Source organism: Camelina sativa, chromosome 4, assembly GCF_030686135.1.
Source record: "Camelina sativa cultivar CO46 ecotype springtype chromosome 4, ASM3068613v1".
Classification (NCBI taxonomy): Eukaryota; Viridiplantae; Streptophyta; class Magnoliopsida; order Brassicales; family Brassicaceae; genus Camelina; species Camelina sativa.
Genome location: NC_141883.1, coordinates 6,873,462 through 6,880,702, shown reverse-complemented (window position 1 = coordinate 6,880,702; position 7,241 = coordinate 6,873,462). Strand labels below are relative to the sequence as shown.

At 37.7% G+C, this 7,241-nt stretch overlaps 1 long non-coding RNA gene across 17 annotated transcripts; it reads right to left on the bottom strand.

Annotated features, from left to right (window-relative positions):
* On the bottom strand, positions 1-6,022 carry LOC104780038 (uncharacterized). 17 transcript variants are annotated; one of them, XR_015596609.1, is made up of 8 exons: positions 5,625-6,001; positions 5,087-5,522; positions 4,966-4,996; positions 4,615-4,704; positions 4,034-4,106; positions 3,687-3,725; positions 3,408-3,572; positions 1-34 (listed from the first exon to the last, which is right to left on the bottom strand). It is a non-coding gene; the product is annotated as an uncharacterized LOC104780038 (long non-coding RNA). The 17 variants fall into 17 exon arrangements; XR_015596599.1 differs by having other exon boundaries at positions 4,615-4,839; positions 4,956-4,996; positions 5,625-5,975; XR_015596605.1 differs by having other exon boundaries at positions 4,956-4,996; positions 5,625-5,975.
* Between the last annotated feature and the right edge of the window lie 1,219 nt (positions 6,023-7,241).

Genomic DNA, 7,241 nt, shown 5'->3' with positions numbered 1-7,241 from the left:
ATCATCAAAAATATCAGTAAGGCAATCCTCCCATCTACTCGACTATACACACAAGCGAAATGACAAACACAAGCAATGCACAAAAGCAAGCAAAGCTGCAAATGACACTCCTCGTCGTCACGATTGATGCTGAACCCTTGCATCGACCGACACACTCCTTGCATAGATCGATGCAACGCCTTTGCATCGACCGACGCACTCCTTTCATTGATCGACATAACCTCGCGTCTCTACCAATATCATCGCTGAACGCGATCTCTCTCGACTTCTTTAGGCTCCAATCATCCCCATAGCATCAGTGACGTCAAATCTAACCTCAATAGGTCACGACAACAAAGCACAAACAAGCACAAAAGCAATAAATCACTCAAAATCACACAAAACACACATTTAATCGCTTAGATAAGCCATGGTCCCACACTCACCTCTTAAACAAGAAGATTCTAGAACAACCACAACGAAAACACGTTGCAACAAGCTTCTCTCATGCCCCTTATTTCAGATCTCCACACCTACGGACATATCCCTCTAGAAAGAGGCACAAATTGCTCACATAACGATTTTACAAAGATTTATCTTTCTCTCAACTTTCAGAAAAGACAAACAGCTAAACTACACTTTATGGCGTCAAACCCCCTTTTAACGGCAGGACCTAGGTTTTCCTCATCAAACCACATCAAACTGGAGACATTGCACGTGAACCCACTACAAGCATCGATCGATGCCCTTCCTTGGCATCGATCAATGCTCGAACCAGAAATCCGGTTCGCGGGTGTTACACTCAAAAACGCTCCTGGTGTGTTAATCAACCCAAAAGGCATCACCACAAACTCATAATGCCTATAACTCGTCCTGATAGATGTCTTCCTCACATTTGCCTCATCTATCGGAATCTGATGATAACCTGGTGCTAGATCAATCTTGGAGAACCAAGTAGTACCTCTCAACTGATCCAACAACTCATTGGTCTTGAGAAGAGGGTACTTGTTCTTCATAGTGACCCGGTTCAGACCCCGGTAATCAATGCACAAGCAGAAACTCTCGTCCTTCTTCTTAACGTACAACACTAGCGCTCCCCACAGTGAGACGCTAGGACGAATGAATTCCTTTCTCAATAAATCCTCCAGCTTCTTCTTCAACTCTGCCATCTCTACTGGTGCATCCTGTAGGGTGCCTTAGACAAAGGTGGCTTCCCTGGTTCCAACTCAAACGTGAAGGGATCAGACCGAGATGGTGGTAACCCCTGCAACTATTAATATACATCCTCAAACTCTTGAACCACAGGGATCTCAGCTGACATACATACTCCAACATAAAAATAGTAGCCAGATAAGCCTCACAGTCCTTCATGATCGTTTTCTCTGTCTGCACAGCCGAGATAACCAGACTCCCTAAAGTCGGTCTCACTCCCTGATAAACCAACCGCTTTCCCCTAGGCCGCTCAAGCACAACTTTACCCCGTTGACAATCCAGATGTACTCTGCACAGATGCAACCAATCCGTATCTAGTATAACATCATACAACTCAACTGGACTGATAACCAGATCTACCGACATCAACTCCCCAGCAACCTAAATATCCACACCTCTCGCTCGTCCATGGACCCTGATCAACCTGCCTCCAGCAACCTTGACAGCCCTGAACCGCTCATTGGGATGTCCACGAATGTTGCTGCTCTTAGTACATTTTGGGGTAATGAAGCAATGAATTGCTCCATAATCAAACAACACGTAGGACGAAGTTCCTCCCACCAATAAGGTCCATACACAAACATTATGCGCTAAGAATCCCAACGTTCATCACAGGCAACCATAATATCCAAAATTTATATAAACCACAAAGCCAAAGTTAGAAATTATACTCGTGATCGCGTTGGCACTGGTTCCTCATGTTTCCATGATCGAGTACACATGCGGTGCCGCTGGTAATGGCAACACCGTTTGACCAACCTGTTGCACTCCTGGCTGCACCACCTTCACAGTCATCAGGTGTCCTGCCTCTCTACAGTGGTAACACACCCAAGTTATCTACAGATGTACTCTATACTGATGCAACCAATCTATACTTTGTGCTCCAAGCTACCACTTCTGAAGCATCCCACACCGCTGGAACCAGTCCTCTGCATGGTATCAAACTTTTGTTTCTGCTCCTGCACAGGCTTGTCGCCCTTGCTAGGAAGGGAATGCGGCTGAGTCCGCTTCGGCTGCAGTGGAGGACTGACCACCACCACTTGTGCCCTCAAGTTAACCTCTAACCAAACTGCAGTCTCCACCAGCTCCGCTCTCGTAGCAAAAATCCTCACCCTACACTGAGTCCACAGGTCTTCGCAAAGAGCCAACAGGAATCTCCGCACCTTAGCCGACTCTCTGGCTCCAAAGTCCAGCCTGCATATACCATAAGCCGACCAAACTCTGCATCCAGCTCACACACAATATGGTTCTGTTGGGTAAACACCAAGAACCATGCCTTCATGCGTTTATGTGCCTCCTGTGGAAAGTACTTGTCGTTGAACTCCCTCCACCACTAATGTCGATCGACACCTTTACCGAAAATCTACAATCGGTTCATCGATGTTACAGTATGAAACCATTTACATATTTTTATTGGTATAAATTAATTTGGTTTCATTTGTTTATATTCTTTTAGTTGTGTTGATCAATTTTTTTTTTTAACGTTATTTGGTGTATGATTTCATTATGAAATATATTAGATGTTAAAACTAAAAAGTGGAAGAGATATATTTTTGTAACAATGTAAAAAATATATCAAAAGCAAACTAAACAATTTTTTTTTTAACAAACTATATACTATATAAGATACAAATAAAATAAAGTCAAATTAAAAAATTAAATGTTAAATTTTACATTAATGAGAATGACATGTGTCACAAAAATAGATAATCAAATATCGCATTGTTAAGCAAAGTTAGAAAAAAAACTTCTTATCTTATATAATATACATTATGTTCAAATAGCAAATATAAGCAAACATATATAGATATAATGATAGCCAATCTTATTGTAGAAATGTTTAAATTCCAACTTCCCTATCACTAGAATCTCATTTGCTGCTTCTCTCGAGCCACCCTAATGAACCTTTGCAATCTTCAGATTCTGCTCATTGTTGTTAATAACATGTTGACTCTTAGTCGTATTTTGCACATCTACCCATGTCTTGTACCGCTTACATATTTGCAGATGATTCCATAATTTTGTAGTTCGTGACTTTGTAGGACATGCGAAATCCTTCTAGCAATAAATCACTAGTTAAAAAAAGTTGTATAATTACGAATAAATTTATAGGAATAACAAGAAATCCGTAGGGAAAAAAATTGCAACATATTTGACACCAATAAAATTTGTAACTATTTGGTCGCTGCAACGTTCCCATTCTACCAGTTCGTCGCAAATTGTTACAATTTTGATACCAAAAAAATAAAGCTAATTGTTACGAAATGTTACAATTATTTACAAGGTTTTGTTACAAACAGTTTCAAACATATTAGTAGATACCTCAATGGAGAAGAGAGTTTTATTGTATGTTGTTATCTTCTTGGATTCCACTTGACAAACTGAGATAAAATCCACAAGAATGTGAAGTTGATCAAAAATAATACAATACTTTCAACTCATTAATACAATACTAAGGTGATTTTGTGGTAAAGTAAAGGAAGATATTCACTAACCAAATTTTCAACGCATCTTTCCTCTGCTTATCTCGAGACCTAAACCGCACAAAAGCAAAATGACCAAAAGTACCAGCGTTAGAACATAAGACAATAACCATATTCACAAGAATAGCTACAGAGGATAAATGACACACATGAAGTAAATCCTTATACAGCATCAAAACTACTACTTAGACAGATTCAGAGAAACCCTTTCGAAAAAATATATAAATTTTGTCGAAGAATCAAATCACGATCTACAGGATGCTTACAAAGATCTGAACAAATCAAAAAACAAATCGAATTCAATAACAAAGAACAACACCAAACAGATTTGTCAAAGATTTGTGTGGTTTTGTGTATACCTTTGAGCTGAAGTACACAAGCCTGTGAATTCATGGCAGATGATTTAGAAACCGAGTTGGAGCTGCCAGTGATCTGAGAGAGAGAGAAAGAGGAAAATGGTCATGACTTGAGAATTCTATCTAAGAAAAAAGTTTCAAACACTTTTTTCTTAGTGCGTTCAATAAGAAGCAATAAACACATTGTTTTGTGTGAGGTAACAAATGCATTTATATATCCATATTGAACATACTGACACAGTGAATGCACATCCCATTCAAATTTTGAACCAATATAACATGCACAAGAACAATTGCACTCATAATTTTTTTTTGTCTAGGAAAATATTTTCAAGGCAGAACATGAATCATAGTCATCATGCATTGATGGTAATCCTTTACTTAGAAAAACATAGTTATCACATAGGAACAAGAATGAAAAATAAAATAAATATATAAGTAATTCTAATCTACGGCGAAGAAAAACCAAAAAAATGTTGCCGGGAAAGAGTATATACAAAACTTATTGGGTGGCCATAAAATTATCTACACTTGATCATATTTCATATTAATAAATTCAAAAAGAAGAAAGAAAATTAACGTACAATATCCTTTTATGGTATACTTTGGAACTCGGACACATTTTTGTTAGATAGTAGTAAATAAGATATACTCTCCTCTTCCTCCATCAGCTCCTACACCAACAACATAACAAAATTTAATATTAACTTGAGATTAATTATTATACCCTAGATCAACTGTTCTGACATATCCACAATGCCTATTTGTCCAATGCCTCAAATAGTTCTTTCACTCTTTTATCGTCTTTCCTGGATCCGAACACCAAACCAGGACAGAGTAAATAAGTGTTACTCATAATAAAAGTGCATTTACAGTCTCAAATTCAACTTCTAAAAGAGAACAGGCATGCTTTTTGTAACTTTACCTGGAGATACCTTATGTCTGTGAATAGAATGGCTTTTGGCTCTGCAGTTGGAATCAAGCTTAGGAATGTTCTGCTTTATTATGCACGTTCAGAAAAGTTGTCTAGATGTCTCTTTTTTTAAAGCCATTTACCTTAGCTTCGAGGTCAAGATACTCCCTTTTTAAGCTGTTTTCTAGAATCGATTGGTTTGGTATCCTAATCTTCAAACGAACTAAGAGCTTAATATCAATCCAGTTCTACTTTTAATTTCACATGAATCTTGAAATGAGAAAACATATAACAATACTTCATATAGATCAGGTGAAAAGAAAAACTACACCTCGTGGCTGGATTGATGCGAAGAAGAAGAAGAAGAAGAAGAAGGCTTGAAGAAGAACCATCGTCTTTGTCGCCGAAATCAGCGACGGGAGTCAAAAGCTCTCGATCTCTTTCACGATTGGCCACTACAATCGCCGGGTTCTCGTCTCCATCGCCGATATACTCAAATCGGAGAAGAAGAAGAAAGAAAGAGAAAGATATGGCTTAAGTAAATTAACCTGATCGATAGTCTCTCTACAATTGATGTGACTGCTCCTCCATTAAAGAAACTTTACAAATCAAAGATCAAGACTTTACGAAACCCATATGATTTAATTAATTGAAAACCAGAGAGAAGAAGAAGAAGATTACGTCTATGGCTGGTGTTACGATGACGGAGCAAGGGACACGGCCCCGAGCGATGGAGAGAACTCTAGCACGTGACGAAGAACGATGGAGACCGGCGGGATTGCAGTAGGACGGACCGTCGTGTTCATCCAGATCCGCCTCTTCCACTTCTTTGTTGAACCAATTTTTGCATAGGAGTTCCAGCCCATCGTCTCATCCAGATCCGCCTCTTCCAATTCTTCGTTACTCTTCTAATTTTAATTTGGGGGAAAAGAAAAATTTAGGTCACTGATGCTCGAACAAAGAAAAATGTTTCAAGTGTTTAGTGTTGTGAAGAAAAATTCTGCAAATTTGCTACATTTAGCGTTGTGTGTCATAGTGTTACAATATTTTATGTCACTAAATATGTAACATTTTTCTACAAATTATATATATGTTGTTATTTGTTACTATATAGTTACACTTGGTAACTAATTAGCTACAAATTATATTAACTAATACTTTGTCACTAATTTGCAACTTTCTGTGGTTATAGTTTGCTACAACTCTTTCCGTAGCTAGATGAACATGTTTTACTAGTGAATGCATACACATTTTTCATATGTGTTCTCTAGTCTTGTGAAATGAGACGATATATCTAACCTTGTGGGGAGTATCCTTTTTTGTTTATTTCCTCTTGCCCCTTTGATTCGAGTATGGAATCATAAATTCTTCTTCTTGGTGATATACACATGTACATATGTATATGTCTTTGTTATCTGGATTTGGAGATGATGATAATCCCAATGAAAATATTAAGACAAAAAAAAGTAATATATGAAAGTAACTTCCATCTTAACATGCAATGAACAGTAACACCAAAAATAGACTGAGACCCTAATCAATCAACATTAAAGCCAAGAACGGGTTTACAGGTAATCAACCGTACAAAGACCGTAATTTAAACTAAAAACTCTAAATTCTAATGTTAATCAATGAGTATATTTCTAACTAGAGTGAAGTATGAAGATATAAGAAGATTCAAGAAAAGGAAGAAGGTACATGTGATTATCTCCTTAATGACTTGGATGGATGAGACGATGCCACATCGACATAGGGTTTATACCTTGAGCAATTGGGGATTAAACTAAATCAATTTTGTAAACAAAGCAGAAGAGACGAAAGTTCAGGGATCTTCTACTTGTTTGGTTGAAATATGACTAGACTACCTACTCATGTACTGTCAACGATCCCTCCTTCCCTGTTTTTTTTTTTTTTTTAGCAAGGGACGAGAACTGTATTATGCATCTGTAACTTCAGCAAACATTGAACCTAAAACTATTCGAGTATTATAGAGGATCCGTATCTGAACCGAACCGTTTATTTCTGGATGGATTCGGTTTTCTTCTTCCAAAAGATGTAGAATACCCGAATGGGTTTTATACCGCCAAACTCGAACATATATCTACTATATGATGTTATAACATTTGAGACCTAGGATCATGACCTTGGTCCTTGGAAAATCATTTTTGATACATATTGATTCTGCTGATTTTATTAACTAATCTTGATATGTGAATAGAAAACGAAATAAGTGCACATCTCATATCTCTGCTCACAAATACCTCTTGTCCAGCTTCAAATTGTTTGCTTGATTTCATC